General features: G+C 36.6%; 1 pseudogene; it reads right to left on the reverse strand.

The window, feature by feature from the left end:
* Positions 1-764: 764 nt before the first annotated feature.
* Positions 765-5,566, reverse strand: LOC150037943 (uncharacterized; annotated as a pseudogene).
* Between the last annotated feature and the right edge of the window lie 16,959 nt (positions 5,567-22,525).

Raw genomic sequence — 22,525 nt, forward strand, 5'->3', positions numbered from 1 at the left:
GTAGACCCCTAAACATGCATAAATAGAATTTTTTTTAACTAGGCGACAGTGATATCAATTGACTACATCTTAAGCATGCATTACTAAATTGAACTGCAAAAAGACTAATATCTATCACCAAGGCCTACCATAGTGACAACAAACTTATGGTCTCATAATTCAATTCTAAGCAAGCGCACATGGTCAAGATAGATATGCAAAGGGCTTGGAGATTAGTAATAAAAATATGGAAGTAAAATTTTCAAAAATATCATGAAAATTATGAACCCTTTCCATTCAACCTATTCTCAAGCAAAAACAGTTCCTATAAGTGCGTCATAGACTAATCATCATAAGGAACACAACAGCAAGACAAACTTAAACAAGCAAGCATTGTCTAAGCACAGCGCTCAAGGACCCCAAATAATATCATCATAAAAGAAATTTGAAAAAAATTGGGCCAAAATCCCAACACCCCATCCGAAACTTTTAGAACACACATTGTCCCCAATGTGATCAAAAGTAAAGCATAAGAGATCATAGTACCTCCCTGAACATTGGAATGAAGAAAGGATGTAGGATACTCTGATCAGCTCCTTTTTCTTTTCAAAAATCCTACAAACAAGAATAATAGAAAGAATTAGCTCAAATAAAAGAAAAATAAAAAGAGAGATACTGATTTCAATCAAATCCTAAAATCCTGGCTGCCTCCAGGTAGCACAAATGTTTATGGTCAGTTGCTCGACCATGATGGCTCGTTTTAGATGTAGACCAGCGAGTCCAAATCAGTAGGTGATGTTGAAACAATCCAAAAACTCGCCATTATGGAAGACCTTTAACCTTTGCCCATTAACTTTGATGACTTTTCCTATCTCAAATTTAACAATGTGTACTGCATGATAAGGATAAACGCCAGAAACGCCAAAGGGTGCAATCCACTTGGGCCGGAGTTTACCTGGCATAAATTTCAATCGAGAGCTATAAAGGAGTACCTTTGGTCCTACCTGAAACTCCTTGGGTGCAAGCATCTTGTCATGAAGGTCCTTCGCTTTTTGCTTATAAATCAAAACATTCTAACCTCAGCTCTTCCAATTCTTGAAGCTGTAAAAGTCTGGCCTCCCCAGCTACCTCTATGTCCCAATTGCACTTTTTGATAGCCCAATAAGCCCTGTGCAAGATTTCAATTGGAAGATGGCAAGCCTTACCATAAACCATCCAGTAGGGGACATTCCAATAGGAGTTTTGAAAGCTATCCTGTAGGCCCATAGAACGTCATCAAGCCGGAGGGTCCAATCCTTTCTTCCTGGGTTGACCACCTTTTCGAAAATTGTCTTTACTTCTTTGTTGGAAACCACTGTCTGCCCATTAGTCTGAGGGTGGTATGGGGTGCCAATACGATGTTGGACACCGTACTTCTTCAATAAGGATGCAATGACTCTATTGCAAAAGTGTGATCCCTGATCGCTGATGATTGCTTTAGGGAACCCAAACCTGCTAAGAATGTTAGTCTTCAAAAAACCGCAACCACTTTAGCATCATCAGTAACTATGGCCTAAATAAAGTGTCCCAATATAAACCAAAATCTAAGGCTTTTTTGTGGTTCTCTTGAGATTGAAGTGCCCTCCACAAGCATGCTTATGACAAAATTCAAGAACAGAAAAAAACTCATCATTAAGGACACACCTTCTAACTACCTGATATGAACAAAACTTCCACAAAATAGGATCCTCTCAAACATGATATTTTAACTCACTTTTAATTTTATCTTGCTTATGTTTGTTCATCCCATTTGCGAACTTACAAGTGGTCAAGTAATTCATAATGTCAGTGTACCAGGGAGTCATAGAAATACCATCTACCTGCATCAAAGTGTGGTTAGGGAAGTCTCCATCAGAACTGAGGCAACCTCCCTCTACAACAATCTTACTCAGGTGATCGGCAATGACATTCCCGTATCCTTTTCTGTCTTGGAGATTCAAGTTGGACTCCTGATGGAGAAGAACCCACCTTAGCAATCTAAGCTTGGACTTCTTCTTTGACATCAGGTAGCGTAGAGCTACATGGTCAGAAAAAATAGTAATTTCATATCCCAAAATATAAGAGCGATTTTTTTCTAAAGCAAAAATAACAACTAAAAACTCCTTTTCCGTCGTGGTGTATCTGCAATGAGCTGCGTTGAGGGCCTTCCAAGCATAGTAGATGACGTGATGTTTCTTATATATCTTCTACCCCAACACTGCTCCCACAGCACGGTCACTCACATCGCACATGTGAAGGAACTCTTGATTAGATAACCAATCAGCGGAAGCGGATCGTTCTAAATACCATTGAGAAAGAACACATACATTTATAGTCTAACAAAAACGACTATGCATAAAGATAAATTACAACATGCTTCGAAGAATAAATACAAAGAGATCGAGTATAATACATTTGAATAACTCCTTCTTCACGTATTTCCCTCGATCAATCTACAACACGTCCAAAGAAGAACTTGAACGCAATGATCAGAACTCAATCTCAACGAACAACTGGAAGATCCTCAATCTCAACAAGTGAAACTCGATCATCAATCCTCGAACACCAGCGAGTAAACAAGACACCACCACAAGAGTTACCTTGACATTCCTGGTGTGAGAATCCAGGAGTTGTGGGGTCTATATGACTTTGGATAGAGGAATGGAGGAGGTAAACGATCGAGTATGCAACAGAAGAAGGAAAAGTCTATCGTATAGACTTAGTACTCGATCGTGTAGTAAGAAGAAGCCTATCATATAGATTTGCTACTCAATCGTATAGCATCGAGTAACTATCGTATAGTGAACTCGATTCTTGATCGTTTATGCTCTAAATCTATCGTTTAGTAAAAACACTTTGTACTCGATAGTATTTTTCTGTGAGACAATTCGAATGAATAATCTAATGATTTGGAAAACTATTTTCCTTTTTAACTCACAGTTACCATGAACCACAAATAACCTCCACTCAAGTCACAATTATTAAGAAAAAGAATTAATAATTATCACATAATTAATAAATTATAAATAAATACAATAACCAACTTATCATATTATATTTATAACCTATAGTTTTAATATCGCATCATATGCAACATATAAACCATAGTTCTTTTTCTCCTTTATGGCATTTAATATAAATCATATTTCTATTAATTCCTTCAATTAAAAAATGTATCAAATACAGTATATCAATTATATCACATATAATTGAATTAATTTAATTATATTATGTATAAATAAAATTTCCTCTTGTTAATTTGAACACTTCAAACTAACCCAAAATCGGATTCTCAACTTGAACTCATTGAGCTATTAAGGGGACCTTATGGATCTGTAGCTTGAAGCTCCAACAGTACGTGAATAACTGACTAAACTCTTTAATCACGATATCCACCATCCGTTAACTGTCAGGCACTTCATTAAAGACCGACAGTTTCACTCTTCGCACTACAGATATATTTATGTGTCCATATAACCAATCAACAATGCGATGACTCTTTACAAATCGCTCATAAGTACAAATGGGCCAATTTACCATTTTGCCCCTGTTACATCTAACTCCTTAAGTACCACTAATTTCTCTAATGAACAATAAGTTATAGTCCCACAATGACTGAGTCTTCTCTTCCCAAGAGAGGGTGTGGCCACTATGTTCTAGACCCGGAATCAGCCCTTGAGGGAGCAATTTATCTACTTACCCCTACTTCGGGGAAGGAATGAATTCCATCTTGTGTAGCTGAGTTCCCAATTCCTCAATCAGAAGAATCCCCAAAATGGTAGGCTTGTTGAGTTGGCAATCTGGCCACTTTCACCCATACAAATCAAAAGACCACCCTCATAGGCAGGAGTATTTAACTCACTCATGATTAAGGTCATGTCACCTATTGTCATTTTAGAGAAATGTAAGTCTCAATTATCAATGGAATTATATAAAGAGACTAATCATGTCGTGGTCTGGTCTTATACAAACTCTTTATATAGGATACCCTAACTCGTATGTCTCCACAGAATGATCAGGATCAGACCATTTATAGCACTTTACAACACTTGTAACATCAACAAAACAGGCCGTATCCATAGTGTCACCAGGATAAGTTATCCATCCTTTATCCATATACTACAGACCATTTAGGTTATCATTTAAGGCATGATTCACTTGTTTGTCTCCACATACATGCTTAAGTTACATAAAATAACCTCGGATCTTACTTTATTTGATTGAGTAAATACTTATAAAATCACTTATTTTATTAATAACAATATGTTTACAGAGTTTACAAACTACGAGACTACCAGAAGATTTAGGACACCATTCCCAACAACATGATCTCAAAGGGAAGGTCCCAACGAGGAGCCTGAATAACCAGAGTGCAGGACAAGGCGTTCTTTAGCACATCAAAACTTTTTCTGCATTCGTCATTAAAATCAAAGGCCACATCCTTTTGGAGAAGAGAGGTCATCGGCTGAGCAATCTTACTGAAATCTTGAATGAACCCGCGATAGAAACCTGCATGACCAAGAAACGAACAAACCTCTCTCACATTTGTGGGGTAAGGGAGCTTAGCAATAACATAAATCTTAGCAGGATCTACCTCTATGCCATGCTCAGATACTATATGTCCTAAAACTATGCCACGCGAGGCCATCAAATGACACTTTTTGAAATTCCGAACAAGGTTAGACTCAATGCATCTTTCTAGCACCCTAGACAATTTAGATAGAAAATCAGAAAATTAGTCTCCATATACAGTGAAGTCGTCCATAAGAACCTCCATGCATTTTTCAATATACTATGAAAATATGGACATCATACAACGCTGAAAGGTGTTGGGAGAGTTACATAGTCCAAATGGCATTCTTCGTAAGGCAAAGGTGCCATAGAGACATGTAAATTTAGTCTTCTATTGGTCCTCTTGATTTATCAAGATCTGATACAAACCCAAAAAACCATCGAGAAAATAGAAAAAGGGCTTTTCAGCAAGCCTTTCACGCATCTGGTAAATAAAAGGAATGCGGAAGTGGTCTTTTCTGGTTACAACATTTAATTTCCTAAAATCTCTACACATCCTCCACCCAGTTTGGACCCTAAAAGGAATCAAACTACCCTCATAATTTTTAACCACAGTAATACCCATTTTCTTAGGCACTACATGAATAAGATTGGCCCACTCGCTATCAGCGATAGGATAGATAATTCCTGGATGCAAGAGTTTGAAGACCTCTTTCATGACTACCTCATTCAAGATAGGATTCAGGCATCGTTTTGGCTATCAACAAGGCTTAGCTCCATCTTCCAAAAAAATTTGATGCATGCACACAGTGGGGCTAATACCTTTAATGTCGGCCAGCGTCCATCCAATGCTCAGCTTATATTTCTTCAGTATCTCAACTAGCTGCTTTTTTTTGTTCCTCAATAAGTTCTTGGAGATAATACTAGGCAAGGTCTCAGCTTCCCCCAAATAGGTGTACTTTAAGTGGTCTAGAAGATCCTTCAACTCCAATTTAGGTACCTGCAAAAAAAAAGGAAGCACCTTGTCAGAAGATTCATCATCAGAACATGAGGGCATAGTTACCGGCTCTATCATGGACAAGGTGGCAAGCTCTCCAAGGGGGATTAAATCTCCTGAGATATCCTCATCGTCGTCATAGACGTCTCATATAACCTTCTGCTAAAAAGAGTCAAACACATCAATCTGGCACAAAGAATGTACTTGCCCTATGGTGGAAGTTTCCATAGCATCGAAAATATTAAACTTGACCAACTCACCATCGAAATCCACAGATAAAGTGCTCTCATCTACATCAATCTTAGTCTTAGCTGTCTTCATAAAAGGCCGCCCAAGCAAGATTGATGCAGATGAGATGGATGTGGGCTCTTCCATCTTAAGAACATAGAAATGAGCAGGAAAAAGAAACTCATTGACTTGAACTAGGACATCCTCTATGACTCCTAATGGGTGAATAAATGACCTATCTGCTAATTGAATGACAACTCCAATTTCAGTTAAGTTCTTTAATTTTAATTCTTGATAAATTGAATAAGGCATAATATTTATTGATGCATCCAAATTTAGCATGGCCTTATCAATTTTCTTTTTGCCTATGGTACAAGGGAGAGAAAACATACCTGGATCCTTCTGTTTTTCTAGCAAATTTTTCTGTAGGATCGCAGATACAAATTGACTTACCACCATCCTTTCCTTTTCTTTGGCTTGTCTTTTCCTCGTGCAAAGCTCCTTTAGGAATTTGGCATATTTAGGAATTTTCTTGATGGCATCAAGGAGAGGAATATTTATCTCTACCCTTCTAAACATTTCCAAAAGCTCCTTGTCCTTGACTGCAACTAGTTCTTTTAGCCTAGCAAGCTTGGAAGGAAAAGGTGTTTTAGGCACATATGCATCTAAAGGAGGATATGGGTGAGAAGATACTCCCTGTTTTTTTTGTGGTGGCAAAATGGTTTGATCTGAAGAAGGAATTTTCAGTTTATCTTGTTCTTGCTCTTTTACTGACTCAACAGGTGGCTCCAACTTTTTACCACTCCTCAATGTGATTGTACTAACATTCTCTCTAAGAATTGACTCAGGCTGGGATGGAAATTTGCCAGACTGTCTCTCTAATCTACTCATAGAGGTGGCTAGCTGTAAGACTTGGGTCCCCAAAGCTTCAATGGCTTTTTTATATCTTGTTGGAAATGTTGTGTATCCTATTGAAATTCAAAAGAGTTGTCAGCAAGACATTTAACAATGTCTTCCAAGGACATACCTGAACCAAACGATGCTCCATGAGGTTGAGCCTGCTCATTCTGCCCTCCCCATTTGAAGTTTTGGTGGTCTCTCCACCCTGGATTGAAGGTCTGACTGAATGAGTCTCGTCTTCTACTTTTTCCATTGTAATTATGGCCTTCAATGGTGTTTACCTTAGGAATTTCTCCTTTTGGAGCACTTGGACAAACGTTAACTGAATGACTAATCCCATGACATACTTGGCAAACAGAAGTGGGCTGTCCAATTTCCACATTTGCCAACTGCTTAACAATAGAAATGAAGTCAAATATTTCTTTCTTAAGTTCACTTACCTCATTGGCAGACTTCACACTGACTGCAGCTCTAGTTCCAAATTGTTGAGAATTTTCAGCCATGGTAGCTATTAGGTTCATGGCCTTAGTCAGGGTTTTATTAACTAAGACTCCTCCTACAACTGCATCTATGTTGCTTTTATCAATCTGCATCAGACCCTCATAAAAGTACTAGACCAAGAGTTGGTCTGAGATATGATGTAAAACCCGAACCCTAATTACGTTAAGTAAGAGTAAGTAATGAGATGTTTCCTAATGAAATAAATGAAGCCATGTCTTAGGAAGGGTAGAAGAAGGAAGCAAGAAGAAATAGGCTCTTGGGTAGCTAAGTATAAAAGTAGGACAAAACCCGGTTAGGCTAAGGAAGATCATGCTTGATGATGGAATGCATAATAAGCATATAAATCTGACCATGCCATCTAGTGAGGTGTAGTGCTGAAGTAATATTGTGAGTGAAGTTAGCAAAAGAAGTTTTACTAAATCCTAGCCCTTCATCACCAATAGTGGGCCAGGTGGCACAAGGAGGGTTCATGCTGGATTTTGGGCGGTAATATAAGCAAGAAGGTCGAATTCATTACATCTGTTTGGACAAACTACTTAGGCTATTTGTGTAATTCCAGTAGCATTCGAAAGCTTTGTGTGTCTGTGGTTGGCTGCTGGAAGGAAAACTCGCCGGAATAAGGCCAGAGGGGCAAAAAAAATACGAAGGGTTCATTTTTTAGGTGAATCTAGGGCATCGGTGAAGAATTGAAGCTCCAGGATGAATTACAAAGCGTTTTGAGCTAAACATTTGAGGTAATATTGCTAACTCAGTTATGAACAACTTTGTAGAATGGAGCTTTTTAAGATGAGGCCTGGAAAACGAGTTATATAATTTTGAAATTTAGACTGGAAATTATTGAACAAGCAGGCAGTTGCTTGATTTTGAGCCAATGATGAAGTTTTAAATCTCTAGATTAAACAACGAGAAATTTTGAGCTTAAATTTTAAGGTAATGTTGCTAACTCAATTAAACATGTTTGTAAAAGGAAGTTTCTTTAAAAGAGGTCTGGATTTTGAGTTATGAATTTTTAAAGTGTATAAGCAGACAACTGCTTGGGAGGAACAAGTAAACAGCCCACCGTGGAGATTATAGCGAGATTTTGTGATGAGGATCTCGCTAATGAAGGCAATCTCACTAATTTTGTAATGAGGATCTTGCTCTAAAAGTGAATCTTGTTAGAAATTGGGCTGAATCTCGCTAGAAATTGGGCTGAGTATCGCTGGTATCGCTGGTAAGGTAGGTATCGCAGGTATCGCTGGTGAGGGAGTATCGCTAGGAAAAGCTTGATCTCGCTCATGAGGATCTCGTTCATGAGAAGAATCTCGCTCATGAGGAGAATCTCGTTAGTAAAGCTGTCTTTGATGATGAAATTTCCATTACCAAATGAACTATTTCAGATATTTTGCTAAGAATTCTAAGTGGTTTAACCAGGAATTACATCCTTTCAGGCCAAGAAAAGCTAGAAGAGGTATATAATTCGTTAAGAGGCCAATGAGCTGTGAGTGACTATGTGATGACTTACTGTTTTAATGATTTAAAAACTAAGATTTCTTGAAGATGTTCCTCATGCTAAATGTTTAAATGAAGTGTCAAGCAACGTATTTGTGAAACTATTTCTCATGCTAAGTAAAGCATGTTTTCCATGGAATTGATATGATTTAAATATGTTATCTTGTTCAAATACCTTTAGCATGTCTAAGTAACTCCATTTTTATGATGAACTGGTATGATGGATGAATTAGTATGATGATTTAAGCACTAAGCCTTAGTGTTCAACTAAATGTTTATGACTAGTTGTACTTAAAACACGATACCGAAGGACATTTGAGAAGGTATCAGCCCAACCAGATACCGAAGGACATTTGAGAAGGTATCTGATCAACTTGGTACCGAAGGACATTCGAGAAGGTACCGGACCAACTTGATACCGAAGGACATTTGAAAAGGTATCTTAACAGCTCGATACTGAAGGATGTTTGAGAAGGTATCTGAGCAGAAGGACCTAAGGATACTGAAGAACAATGAGAAGGTATCCTAGTCAAGTACCTAAGGATACTGAAGGACAATGAGAAGGTATCCTAGTCAGGTACATAAGGTATGATGGTACTCAGTTAAAACCACGTGCACGTAGGTAATACAACGTCGAGGGACTGAGCAAAAGCGGTTTCCTCCGATTAAGGTTGACGTTGAGGTTTAGAACTAGTAGTTCACTCTCAACTAAGGATAAAGGCAGTTATATTCTCTTAGGCTAGAAGGATAGTTTGAAATTTCTAATGCTTATGAATGTTTATCAACACATGATGTTTACTAATGTATAAGTTTTCCAAGTATGTTTTTTATGTCTAACGCATGCTAGTGGTTTTACAAGGTAGTTCAATATGTTTTAAGCCAACTTATTTCACAAAGTATGAAGCATGCATTAGGGTTCAAACTAAGGTCGAATGAAGCTTGACGCACTATGTTTTAAATACCTAAGGTTGTCAAAGTACATGCATTGGTATTTCTTAATATAATGAATAGGGATACTGAAGGTAGGGAAGGTATCTGAATAAATGTACCTAAGGTGTTGACGGTACATAGCAAACTCCATGTGTATGTAGGTAGGTCTGAATGAGAGGCCGAGGTATGGGTCTCTTGGCCGATAATAGACGTTGGGAGATAGAGCAGTGTATGCTCGTTCTCAACTAGGGAATAATGATGATTATTGATGTTTAGGAGTTGTTATCAGCGTTTATGTTTTAAGGATGTTGCTTGAGATGCCATCGATATATTTAAAGAGATCGATGTAGGGATCTCTTCTAGCCACAGTTTAATGTGAGCAGGATAGGTAGAGGTCTCATCTGGTCTTGGCTTGACGTTGGAATTAGAGCAGTGAATGTTCATTCTCAGTCAAGATTCAGGTTTCAGATACATTGGTTTAAATGATTTTATGTAAACATTTGCTTGGTATATTTTAAGTTCCAGAATTATGTTTTCAAGCTTTCAGTTTAAGCATGAGATTTACGTTTTATTAAGTCACCATGTTTTCAAATGTTTTCTTTCAGGTAGCGGTCAGTTCCTAAAAGACTATTCTGCTGCTGCTCTGCCACTCAAGACACAGGTTGAAGGAAACGTAACTAAAGGCCTGTATTAGTTAGTACACATGTGTCTGTCTAGTGACTAGTATTCTTGATGGGGCTTACTAGGTTGTATTATCTATGTAAACAATGCTGTGAAACCCTGTAATGCAAATGTGTTAAGTTCTGGGTTATTATGTATGTATTCAGGGTTTGAACAAGATTTAACAGGTAAGATAGGCAGTAAGTGTCAGCAAAAGGGTTGGTAACTGCTACAGTCACCATTCCATCCAGGTTAGGAGGGTAATCTGGTACGGAGTGTGACATATGATGATGGGGGAACTTGGCACAAGTATTTTTGAATCGTTCCCAATACTCATGAAGGGACTCTCCATCGAATTGCATGATGCTATGGATTTCCTTTCTCACACTAGAAGCTCGGGGTGCTAGAAAAAATTTCTCCAAGAACTGCCTCTGTAGTTCCTCCCAGGATATGATGCTTCCTAATGGAAGGATGTAGAGCCACTCCTTGGCATCTCCCTTCAATGAAAAGGGGAATACCTTCATATTGATCTGCTTTTGGGTCACCCTATTAGGTCTCATCCTATTGCACACCACATAGAATTTCTTCAGATGTTTGTGTGGATCCTCGCCCTATAGACTAGAAAAAGCAAGAAGTAAGTGAATTAAGCAAGATTTGAGCTCAAAATTACCTGTAATCTCAGGATAGGCAATGCATAAGTGCTGCTGAGTTAAGTCTGGTGTTGCAAGCTCGTTGAGGGTCTTTTCTCGTTCGGCCATTATTGGGAAATTTTCAGGAATGTTTCCTTCAGATGTGTCTTCAACACGAATTTTTCTGTCAAGAGCAGCCTGCTGTCTTCTTTCTCTTCTGATTCTCCTCTCTTCTTAGAGATCTCTACAAAATATAATTGTTTAACACCCTTGGGAGTGTGGGTCATGCACCAAAAGAGAAAATTGATTAGCAAGGATAAACAGTGCAAGTTTAAAAAATTAAGGATTCTGTCAGTTCCCCAGCAACAGTGCCAATTTGATGGACCGGGCTTATGGTGTCGCTCCTGAAAGACGGCCATGCACATGAATCTATATCCACCGAACTAACCCTTTATACTAACTAGTAGTACAAGTAGCAAGTCTGGGATCGAACCACAGAAAGCCAAATATGGATTCCTAGAAAGTTGGAACTTGTAGGAAGTAACCAAGGGGGGGTTTGTGAAAATTGTTAAAATAAATTGTGAAAGAGAAAATTTTGCAATGTAAACAATTATCAAACAAATACTTAGCTTGGATAATTATAATTTAATTTATTCCTCATTAATTCTATCATAGACTACTCGAAAGATACGTGAGATTATTCGAATTAAAAACTTAGTCCACTCGATTAGAATCCTAAACGGTAGTCCATAATATCAAGTTGATTAAGAGAAAAGAAAGAATACTTAACCAATCAATTAATCAACAGGTATTAAGATTCAAGGCAAAACTAAGCCAACTAATCAGTTTTCATCGTCTAACTAATTAATTGATCGAAATTTATCTAAGTTAGAAGGTAAATGCTTATTAATTGGAATCCCAAATTAACACAATAAACCTACTAAACTCATGCGTCTAAGTGACGACGACCTAACGATTACAAATTAGGGTCAATCAAAGCAATCAAGTTAATATGCATAGCTAATTTGTCAAATTATCCCATACACAAAAATTGAAGAATATGCTCAAGATAAATTTCATAAAATTCATAATAAAACTCACAGAATTAACAAACCAAACTCAAGAATTAAATTGAAATGAAATTAAACTAACAAACCCAAGCTATGTTCTTACCCTTTAGCCACTAAACATACTTGAACTCACTACAATTGGCAAGGGAAAGAATTCTTTTCAGAGTTTTGGTATAAAAGTGGGCTAAAACTAGGCTGAGACAGAGTGACGGCGTTCACAATTGGGTGTACATGATCCTCTCCTCTCGACTGGACCAAAATTCTCCTTTTATAAAACTGTCGAGCATTGCAAAGCTGTGATGCATAATGGTCGAGCGTCATGCAGGTGTTGCAACGCTGGCCTGATGCTGCATTGCACGCACGATAGGGTTATGCGTCCGTCAAACTCCGCAGCATTGCATGGCTCTGGGATAGCATTGCAACGCTAATGCTTCTGTCTTTTAGCGTCAAGGTGCATTGCGACAGTTGCAATGTTGCCCTACGTCCAAGCATTCTGTCCATAGCATCAAGCTAGTGTTGGACTCAAGCTTAATCAGAGCGTTGTGACGCTTGGCAGTGCAGCAGCCTTCTTACTTCGTCATTTGATCGATTTAGCTCCTAACTTCGTCGTTTTAGTGTCTTTTAGTTCCGAACACTTAATCCGACTATTTGTACACTCGAGTCTTACAAATCAATTAACCCAAACTAAGTAGCTAAACAACTCTGAGTTAGGTGGAAGAATTGTGCTATCAGCCAAACACCCTCTTAATAATTGTTTTCACAATCTCACATATGTAGGATTCCCTACACACGAAAGACTTAAAAACTAAAATTCATATTTACATAGAATATTTTTTTTAATATATATTGGGTGACCAATTACATATGTGATTGATGACAAAAACTTTTTTTTTATGTAAAGAGACTATTGAAAGAGGATGTCAACCGCTTCATATCGGGATCACGTTCTGATACATACAAATGATTATCTATATATAATATTAAAGTAACAAAGAATAAAAATGACAATTAATTTTTTAAATAGTAATATAATTATGTAAACAAGCAGTCATCAAAGGATAAATTAAATGAAAATTTTATATTGACCAAACTTTTTTTTAAAAAAAAATACTTAGTTACATTTTAGTCTATATTTATTTTTCTAAATTTCATTCAACTGTCCAATCATAATTTATCTACCAGATGGCAAACTCTCCAGACCTCTTTTCTAAAATATCTTTTGTTTTTTTCTCTGTGTGATTAGAATGTAATGCACAAAGATGGATATATTTTGAAATGTGCCTATGTATTGCTTAAAAAGTTTTATGTAATTTTGTAGTACACTATTGTGTCTCTCTCAACTGTTGCAAGTCTCACAAAGTTTCTCTATTGGGAATGAGGCTTTTGGCCCTTAGCAAAAGGAAAAATTAGTTTTTGAGAGAAGAAATAGAAGTTGTCCCACATTGGAAGATTTAGGCTTGGCAAGTGGGTATATATATAAATGCTTGCAATAAAGCTATTAAAGTATGGTGATGGTGAAAGTATAACCCTTTCATTACATGGGCATGTCATTACTACCATTGCTTTAGGTTTCGGTAATTATGCCAAGAAGAAATAATGTTTTACAACTTATTACCATTAAACATTTTATTTACCAAAATAAATGTGTTAGTTGGAATTAATTCCAACACGTTTTTTCTTCCTCTTTTTTTTTTTTTAAAAAAAGTTTTTGAACAGCTTGTGAATACATAGAAAACCATAGCTTATCATCTTCTTTGCTTTCTATTGCCCTCATCGTTTCTGATCTAATTTTCCAATTGATTCCAATCCGTTCTCTGACAAGTGTACGTTATAATCTGGGTGTTGTGTGAACCTTGAAGAGCAACCGGCTTGGTAGGGTCGAGTTTACCGCCACCTGTACACCCTCGCTACAAAAATAATATTTATAAATCATTGAATTAACTACTTATACTAACTGGTAGTCTCTGGGCTGATCATGACGGGAAGATTGATCGTGATTGTGTTGTTTTGTTGAAGAAAAACACGAGATTTGTGGTAAGAGTCAAGGAGATTGTGATTGGGATTCGGACCTATTGAGGGGAGATCGTACTTCTACGGTTAATTTACTTTTTGCTGTAATGATTGATTAGTTTTGGAATATTGTTATCAGAATAATGTGTCGCAGAACTCTTTTATTCTAGGGTGTTTGTGGATCTTAGGGGATGTTACTTTGCATATTGAATTACCAGTTGATTGATTTTGCATGGATTTCTAAATTATTTATGTTTAATGCTTTTGATTAACTGGCCATTAATTGAATGAACCTAAGTTAATTAGATGTCTCGAGAGAGAGTTTAATTCGCTGGACCCAATAATTTAGATTGTTATTCAAAATTGCATGAGAATGAATTTAGAATAATAAGGGGTGTGATTGAAGGATCTTAATGTTGTAACTATTCAAGCGATAGAAGAGATTTGGGTCAATGGGTAGTTATTAGGAGGGTTTGAACTCGAGAGAGGATTTCCTGATTTTAGAACTTCTAGCCTCACTATCGATTTCAATCAATTACATGTCATATTCACTGTATTCCCTAAATGAAACAATACCCTGAAATCGTTTTGCTCTGAATTTGTTCTTGTGTGTGATTGAGTTTTCATTAGTCATGGTTATAGATAAAATTCATCTTTTGTGTTGCCTGAATAAAATTGACAAAGAATTGTGATAGCTAAGATTACGAGAATTTTGCTCAAGCCGGTCCCTGAGGACGATACCCTATTTGGGATTTATTACTTCGATTGTGTACACTTGCACACCACATCATTAATCAAAATGACAGAAAAAGAATCTGCTCCATACAAATTGATAAATCGCATTAAGTTCTAGGTATTATGGTAAGATGAGTGTTTAACTTCCAACGTCTAATTAAATAATCAATATAGTTTTTCTCTATGTTACTAGGAGCAGTCCTTTTTGCTTAACTAACCTATTGCTTTCATTGGGATTAACTTATAATTATGATTCATACATTACAAGTTAATCACAAAGCATTAGAATTACACAACAAAATCATTGGGTGTCAATCAGCAATTAAAATCATGCAATTCATGAATGTAGATTCGGATTAAAACCCATAGACAAGTCTGTATACATCAATCAAAATCGTACAAAATTTCATCGAGTTCCTCCGAATCCCTAAACTAAGAAACCAAAATCTTACCTTCCCATAGAGATGCAGAAGCTAGAATCTGGCATCTACTCGATAAATTACTAAAGAAACACCTAAAATAAAAAGTGGAATAGAAAAGAGAGGGAAAATTCGGCTGGAAGGCGAAGGTGGGTGAATAATTCTAACCTAAAGCGAAGAAACATATATATAAGAGTTGGTCGCAGCGTCGCAACGCTGCCTTGCATTGCGCACACATCGATCATGATGTTCGTAGCGTTGCAACACTTTGTATTCTCACTCCGAGAATACTAAGGGCTTTAAGTGGTGGTGTCGTCCCCATTTCCTATTATTCATGCGAAGCCGTTCGTGGTAGACGACCGAGGTGCTGCTGAACGATTACCTGACGTTCTAGCGAGAGTGCAAGGAGTCTGTTCTTATGAGAGAGAGATTTGTTCTGAAGAAAGTCTTCAACTAATTATCCACGTTCTATAGTTTATTTATCTGAAGGCATGCCGGTAATTTAGTAGTGTTAATGCATATCTGTATGTATGAATGTATATGTGGAAATTCTGTCACAATGAATTGGAAAGATCCTCTTCCGCTCATAGGTACTCTTGTATAAGAGTTCCTTCAATAGTAAGAAAGAAAAGACTAGCTTCAGTCGGAATCTGGAGAGTCTAGATCCCTCTTAAGACCACTCTGGAAACCAATGCTAGCATAGTAGAGACGGTTCTCCTAAGCAATGAAGTTTACCGTCTTTTCCATACACCTCGCTCGATGAGCAGTCTCCTGACTCACTCTCAGTGACTTGGTGGCCACGCTGAGTGCTAGAGTGGAAATCCTCAATGTCTGCTCCGCATAGGACTCCCCTGCTACTGGAACATCGTTTTGATCTTGGGGACTAGCACAGGGAATCTTCTCTGCCGTGGGAACCTGCTCATCCTTTTCGTCATTCTTGCCATCGTCTGACTGATCTACTCCACGCCCACAGAAGGCGGCAACTGAAGACTTAGAGATGGGAGCTCAACGTCCCATCCTCTCCTCATCATCAAGAATCTCCACCTCGAACCTCTTGATTAAAATCGGGTGCCTTAAACTACCGATCGAAGCCCTAATGACTCGTCCGACGTTAACGGATATCCATTGAACAAGACAATACAGGAGTTTGGCCCGGTCCTTGGTGACATCAGTGAGGCGCAGAACTGGCATCAGCCTAGAACACACAAATGCATGCCAGATCTGGCTAGAGACGGATATATCCATACTCTTGAACCTCACTACAACTCCTCTAAACATGGCCCACTGAACTCCAGGACCACACAAGTCTCCAATAACCTTCTCCTTTGGAAACTGTTGGGAGCAGAATCCACTGTACTCATCATTGAAGTCATGTAAACCATAGACTTCGTTGATGCGAGCCAACAAAAAAGGGATCCTAATGCTTCTAACTAACGAGTAATCCCTACCCTCGTCAATGTTAGCATAGAATTCACTAACAACGGGAATAACCGCCTCACCAGGATGGCCAGCCAAAGACTCCCACCCTCTCTCATGTATCTATCTAGGGCTTCTCGAGAACTAAACCTAGGATGTTCAAAAATCGACTCAGGATTGCGTCCATCCCCACTGGAACTAGCCTCCCTCCTTTCTACTCTACTAAGTCCCATGATAAATATTTCCAAAAAATGGTACGTTCATAAAATTTGGTTTCTAGGAAAATTCTCACAACTTCTCTTCTCAACTCCTATCCAAACCACCCCCAAACTCTCAATAACCAACCAAAAATTCACCTGCACACAGAAGTTCCCAACAATTTCATTCATATATTCAATTTTAACACATCCAAATCTTCAAACCCATTCAAGAACAAGTAAAAAAATCATACGAAATAGAGAAATCTCCAACCATTCAACAAAGATATGGAATAATAGACAAAGAATGGAAAAGAAGACTTACCTTGAAGCAGAGAAATCCAAAAGATTCAAAGACTCGCTAGATCTTAAAAGTTGGAGAAAAACCCACAAAAAAAAACTATGAATCTTGGTGAAACATCAGGATTTGGAAGGAATGAAGGGGAAAACGTATTTAAGATAAAAAATGATGAAGGAAATCGAGAGAAAATAGGGAGGGAGGCTCGGGCTTGAGAGGAAAAACGAAGAGGAAGGTGAAGAGGGCGTTGTAGAATAGTGTTATAATGTAGTTCTGCCGCGAAGCATTACAACGCTGCAATAATAGTGTCGCAATGCTGTGCCCTAATTTTTTTATTTTTTTTTTAAAAAAAGCATTTTTAATTTTAAAAAACTACCCTAAAAGTAGAAATAAAAATAAAAATCTAACGTAATAAAATAAAATAAAAAGAGAATAAAAATAAGAAACAAAAGAAGCAAAAAAATTTTAAAACATAGCTGCCTCTAGGAAGCGCAAATTTGTAACGTCGTTGCTCGATGCGATCTGTCCCCTGTCAAGAGACAAAGAAATTCTCGTATTTCTCTAGTCCTTTCTCGGATGAGTCAATATGGCCCGGTAAGGCTATAAGGCTTCTCATATTCTGATGAGAACCAGAAAGGTTGAATTTGAGTTTTTAAGTATATGGAAAAAAGAGGTAAAAAGAAAGAATCAAAAGACTCAAATGACCTAAAAGAGTAAAAAAAAAAATAAATAAAAAATAAAAAATAAATAAAAAATAAAAACTCAACAAACTCGTGAGGAATGCTCTGGTGCGCTCTCCAGTCTCTGCGTGGCCTCAGTTAGCTGGGAAACATAGGTGATCAATCCTTGCCGCTAAGCTCGAATATCCTGATGAGATTGAAGAGTACTATTAACAAGTTCATAAATTGAAAACTCTATAGTTATACCTGGACACGAATCTCCAGGAAGTGGTTCCTGCTCCTCCACCGTGTCGACGTGGACTACCTCATGCCTCTGGGCCTCTGGAAAATCAAAGGAATGGTCTGGCAACGGCTTATCCGGCCTCCCAACTGAAGTTGCAAGTCGAGCAACTAGGTCACTCAGACTTTGCAACTCAGTCTACCCTCGGCCTCAGGGCGAAGACTCTCCTGCTGGATGCGCTCGAACTCTTGTTGCCTACGGAGGTTGTCCTACTCAAACTTAAAAGCTCTGTCAGCAAGCTCTATAACCAAAGCCTTTAAGGACTTACCTGGCCTTGAAGACTGAGCATGAGTCGACTGGTGCAATGTTGTGAAATCTTGGCCGCCAAAGCTTTGTCGCCATCCTGAGTATCCATGGTCAAAGGACTCCTCCCACCAAGAATGGTGAGGCTCATAGTCCCAAGGACCATAATACCTCTACTCGGTGAATCCACATGGTGTTGGTATCCACTTCAACCTCGGGGATGCTTGTGTGGGATGCCCCTCCAGTAGGCAACTCCCGCACACCTCTACTTGTTGTGATCTCCTTTTCACCAAGTGGCCAACCAAGGAAGTCAACTCGACAAGCTTGTGGCGAAGGCCACTTACCTCATCATCAAAATTTGCAACTTGGCTTTTGGACGTCCAAGATTGATTCAAAAATCTTGTCATGCTTAACTAACACAAAAAGAAAACAAATCAAAGCAAAAGAAACATTAACTAAAAACTAACTAAGAAGAACTAATTGGCTTCCCCGGCAACAGCGCCAATTTGGTAGGATCAAGTTTACCTTCGCCCGTAAACCCTCGCTATACTAATAATATTTATAAATCAGCGAACTAACTACCTATACTAACTGGTAGTACAAGAGCAAGTCTGGGGTCGAACCTCAGGGACATCAAAGCTCGTTTTCAGTTAAAGAGATAAATGGAGGGTTTGGTGTGGATTGATAAATGAAATTGCATAAAATAAAGTGCAAGAAAAGTAGAGATATAAGCACAATTAATCGAGACATCTTAGCTTAGAGGAATAGATTCACTCAATGTAATTTAGATCATTGAACCAATTTATAACTTAACGTCTTGTATATCTTAGTCCAATTGATTGGAATCCCAACCAGTGGTCCTAATTATCTAATTAATCAAAACGCAAAGAAAACGAATCTGCTCTATACAAATTGATAAATCGCATTAAGTTCTAGAGATTACACTAAAATGAGTGTTTAACTTCCAACGTCTAATTAAATAATCAATATGGTTTTTCTCTAGGTTGCTAGGAGCAGCCCTTTTTGCCTAAGTAACCTATTGCTTCAATGAGAATTAACTTATAATTATGTTTCATATATTACAAGTTAATCACAAAGCATTAGAATTACATAACAAAATCATTGGGCGTCAATCAACAATTAAAATCATACAATTCATAAATGTAAATTAATATTAAAACCCATAAACAAGTCTGTATACATCAATAAATCAAGATCTCACAAAATTACATCGAGTTCTTCTGAATCCCTAAATTAAGAAACCAAAATCTTACCTGCCCATGGAGATGGAGAAGCTAATCTGACATCTACTCGGTAAATTACTAAAGAAACACCCAAAATACAAACTGGATGAGAGAAGAGAGGGAAAATTCGACTGGAAGCCGAAGGTGGGTGAATAATTCTGACCTAAAGCGAAGAAACATATATATAGAAGTTGGTCGCAGCGTCGCAACGCTGCCCTGCCGTGCGCACACGTTCGTCATGATGTTCGTAGCTTTGCAACGCTACATGTAGCATTGCAACCCTGCCCTGTTTTGCCCAAAATAGATAGTTACTGCCTTATAGCATTGCACAATGCTCGTTTGACCATTGCAAAGCTCCGTCCAGGGATGTTTTTGTCCGTTCACGTCCCTTTGAAGTTCGGTTGCTCAAATTAGTTCCTAATTGCTCCAAATTAACCCTGAATAGCTTGTAACGACTTATTCTACCTCTAAGATGCTCAATACCTAAAAAATCATCAAATAAACACATTAAATATAAGAAAAACCCATAATTAAGAAGAGAAAAATAGCACAATTTCGGTGTTATCACGACTTCTAGCGATTAGCACCAAAATTGTGTCGTTCATACTTTCAAGGCAATGGCTTTATCCACGGTACAATAATCTTCACCTGGAATAACATTATCTACCTAATATTCTTGTGTTTCTCTATCTCTCAACGTCAATAAATTTAACTTAAGCATAGTTCAATTTAGGAGTATTAAAAAAAAACTCGCTAACTTGAATAACCTGATTAACTAACATAACATTGGGTTGGGTTATAAATTTGTTAGGGTTAGGTTGGATTGGGTTTAACTAAGGATTAACAAGATGAATGACAATTTTTAAAGTTTCATTTGAAGATATGACAAACTGATTTTAGGTTTTGAAAAATAGCAAAACGATTAAATAAATAATTAATTAATAATTTGCGAATGTCAGAAATACCCTCATCTTTGATAGATTACATTCTCTTTTTAAAAAAATACGCAAATTTGTTAATGCTAACAAAAAAAAATATCTTTCCTCTAAATTAGGTTGTAGCTAACTAACCAAATTTTAATTAAATAGTAAAAAATGGATAACACACCACAAATCAAAGGATAGAAAAAGAAACCCATTAAAAGATAAATAAAAATTTAATATATAAAATAGAAACCTCTTCTGATTGTTTTCCCGTAGTATCCTAATTGAAACATACCACGAATAGGTATTGTGACCATCAAACAATGCTAGCTACTATATGATAACAACATATGTGAACATAATTATTGTATATTTATAATTTAGAACTGAAGCTCTATATAAATACTTACAAAAAAAAAAAAAAAACTTGTGGATAGACGATATTTAGTTAAAAATCATAAATAATAAACACAAATTCTCAATCAAATATAATAAATCCTCAACAAGTTCTATGATAATGCAGAAAAATAGTAATAAAAGAGTAAAAATTAAATAGGAAAAACAAAAAATTTAGATAAAGTGATATTGGAAAATAACATAACATTAGGAAAGAAAGATAGAATGAAATTTCAAAAGAAAGATTTTGATATACTTAAAAAAAAACGGAAAAAGAAAAGAAAGAAGCAAATAACGGTATTACACCTTGTAAAAATGGTATGATTCTATATGGCCCAATTTCCCTCTTTCTTAATGGAGGTTTATTAAAATGGTATTACACCTTGTAAAAGGAAAAGAAATAAGTAAATAACAAAAGATCAACAAAAGAAAGAAGCAAACAATGAACTTTTAAAATCATTATTCATTAGTTCATTACATTGTAATTTTAATATGTTGTTGAAGAAAATTTGATGAACAACAAAAGAAATAAGTAGATAATGAATACATACTGGAGAGTTGATAGTTTTATGAAATAAGGGACTGAATTTATTGAGAATAAAAAAACAGTCATTCATTAATTATTTCTCTTCCTCTTCATCTTCTGATTTCGAATTCACCATCTGTATTTTGCCTCGTCAAGCCTCCATCACACTTTATCCTATCGATAAGCTCGTCTAGAAAGGTTGTTGCTTCATTTAAATCTCTCATAGTCAAAACGATAAATTCAAAGCGTGATACGATATGTATACGTTGAAGAATCACAACAACAACTCCAATCCTAATTTGTAGAAATCAATTAGGAAGAGCAAATACTTCTCACTATTAAGATTTTCCTTGGTGTTTAGAAAAAAAATTGGCAATGAATAATCCAAAGCATGAAAATGTATAATGACTACGTTCCAAGAAAACCAGCTACTCTGCGAAGGAAATTTTCAAGAAGCATTTAGGTAATAACTACGAGAAAGAAAGTGAATTGGGAGTGTTTGCACTGATTTTTCAAACAAATAGGGAAGACTTCGTAGGCTATATTCTTGAAAGATCAAAATTTAATTACGGTGTAATACAAGATATTGAGGGCATTTTAGACTAACAGAAAAATATATCAAATGTTTAGTCATAATTCAAAAGAATCCAATTGTTTGCTATATTTCTTTCAAATGATAGTGTAATTACTGTTATATGCTTGAATAACCCTTTAATTAGATACATTAGAAGAGTCAGATTGATTTATGGGTTCGACTAAAATTAGTTTGGGTTGAAGAACTAACCCAAACATATTATTAAGTCTAAAAATATTTTATTTACTTATTTAATACATATATTTATGATTTTTTTAGATTATTTGTTCTTTAATAATTGAAAATTAATTTTTCACGCCTTTGGAACATAATTTAATTAAAATTGTGTTACTAACCTTCTTTCTTTTCTAAAGAAAATAAATAAATAGATGTTAAAGATTAACATTTCATTTTTTTAAAGAGTAATTCAAAAACTTAAATGAATAACTCAAACATTCAATCCAACCCAAATGTCTCAACGTTGAGTTAGGCTGGATTCATACTTCTATAAAGGTTGTTTGGTTGAAAAATTTATAATCCATATGATTGGATTAAATTTAAAAGGTACTCCAACCTGATCCATATACACTCCTAGTTCAATTAATTAAGATATATACTCTATCAAAGAGTAAAAAGTACCCCAACCTGATCCATATAGCCACATGTTGT

The sequence above is a fragment of the Benincasa hispida genome, chromosome 2 (genome assembly GCF_027475165.1).
Source record: "Benincasa hispida cultivar pf3 chromosome 2, pf3_genome.v1.1, whole genome shotgun sequence".
Classification (NCBI taxonomy): Eukaryota; Viridiplantae; Streptophyta; class Magnoliopsida; order Cucurbitales; family Cucurbitaceae; genus Benincasa; species Benincasa hispida.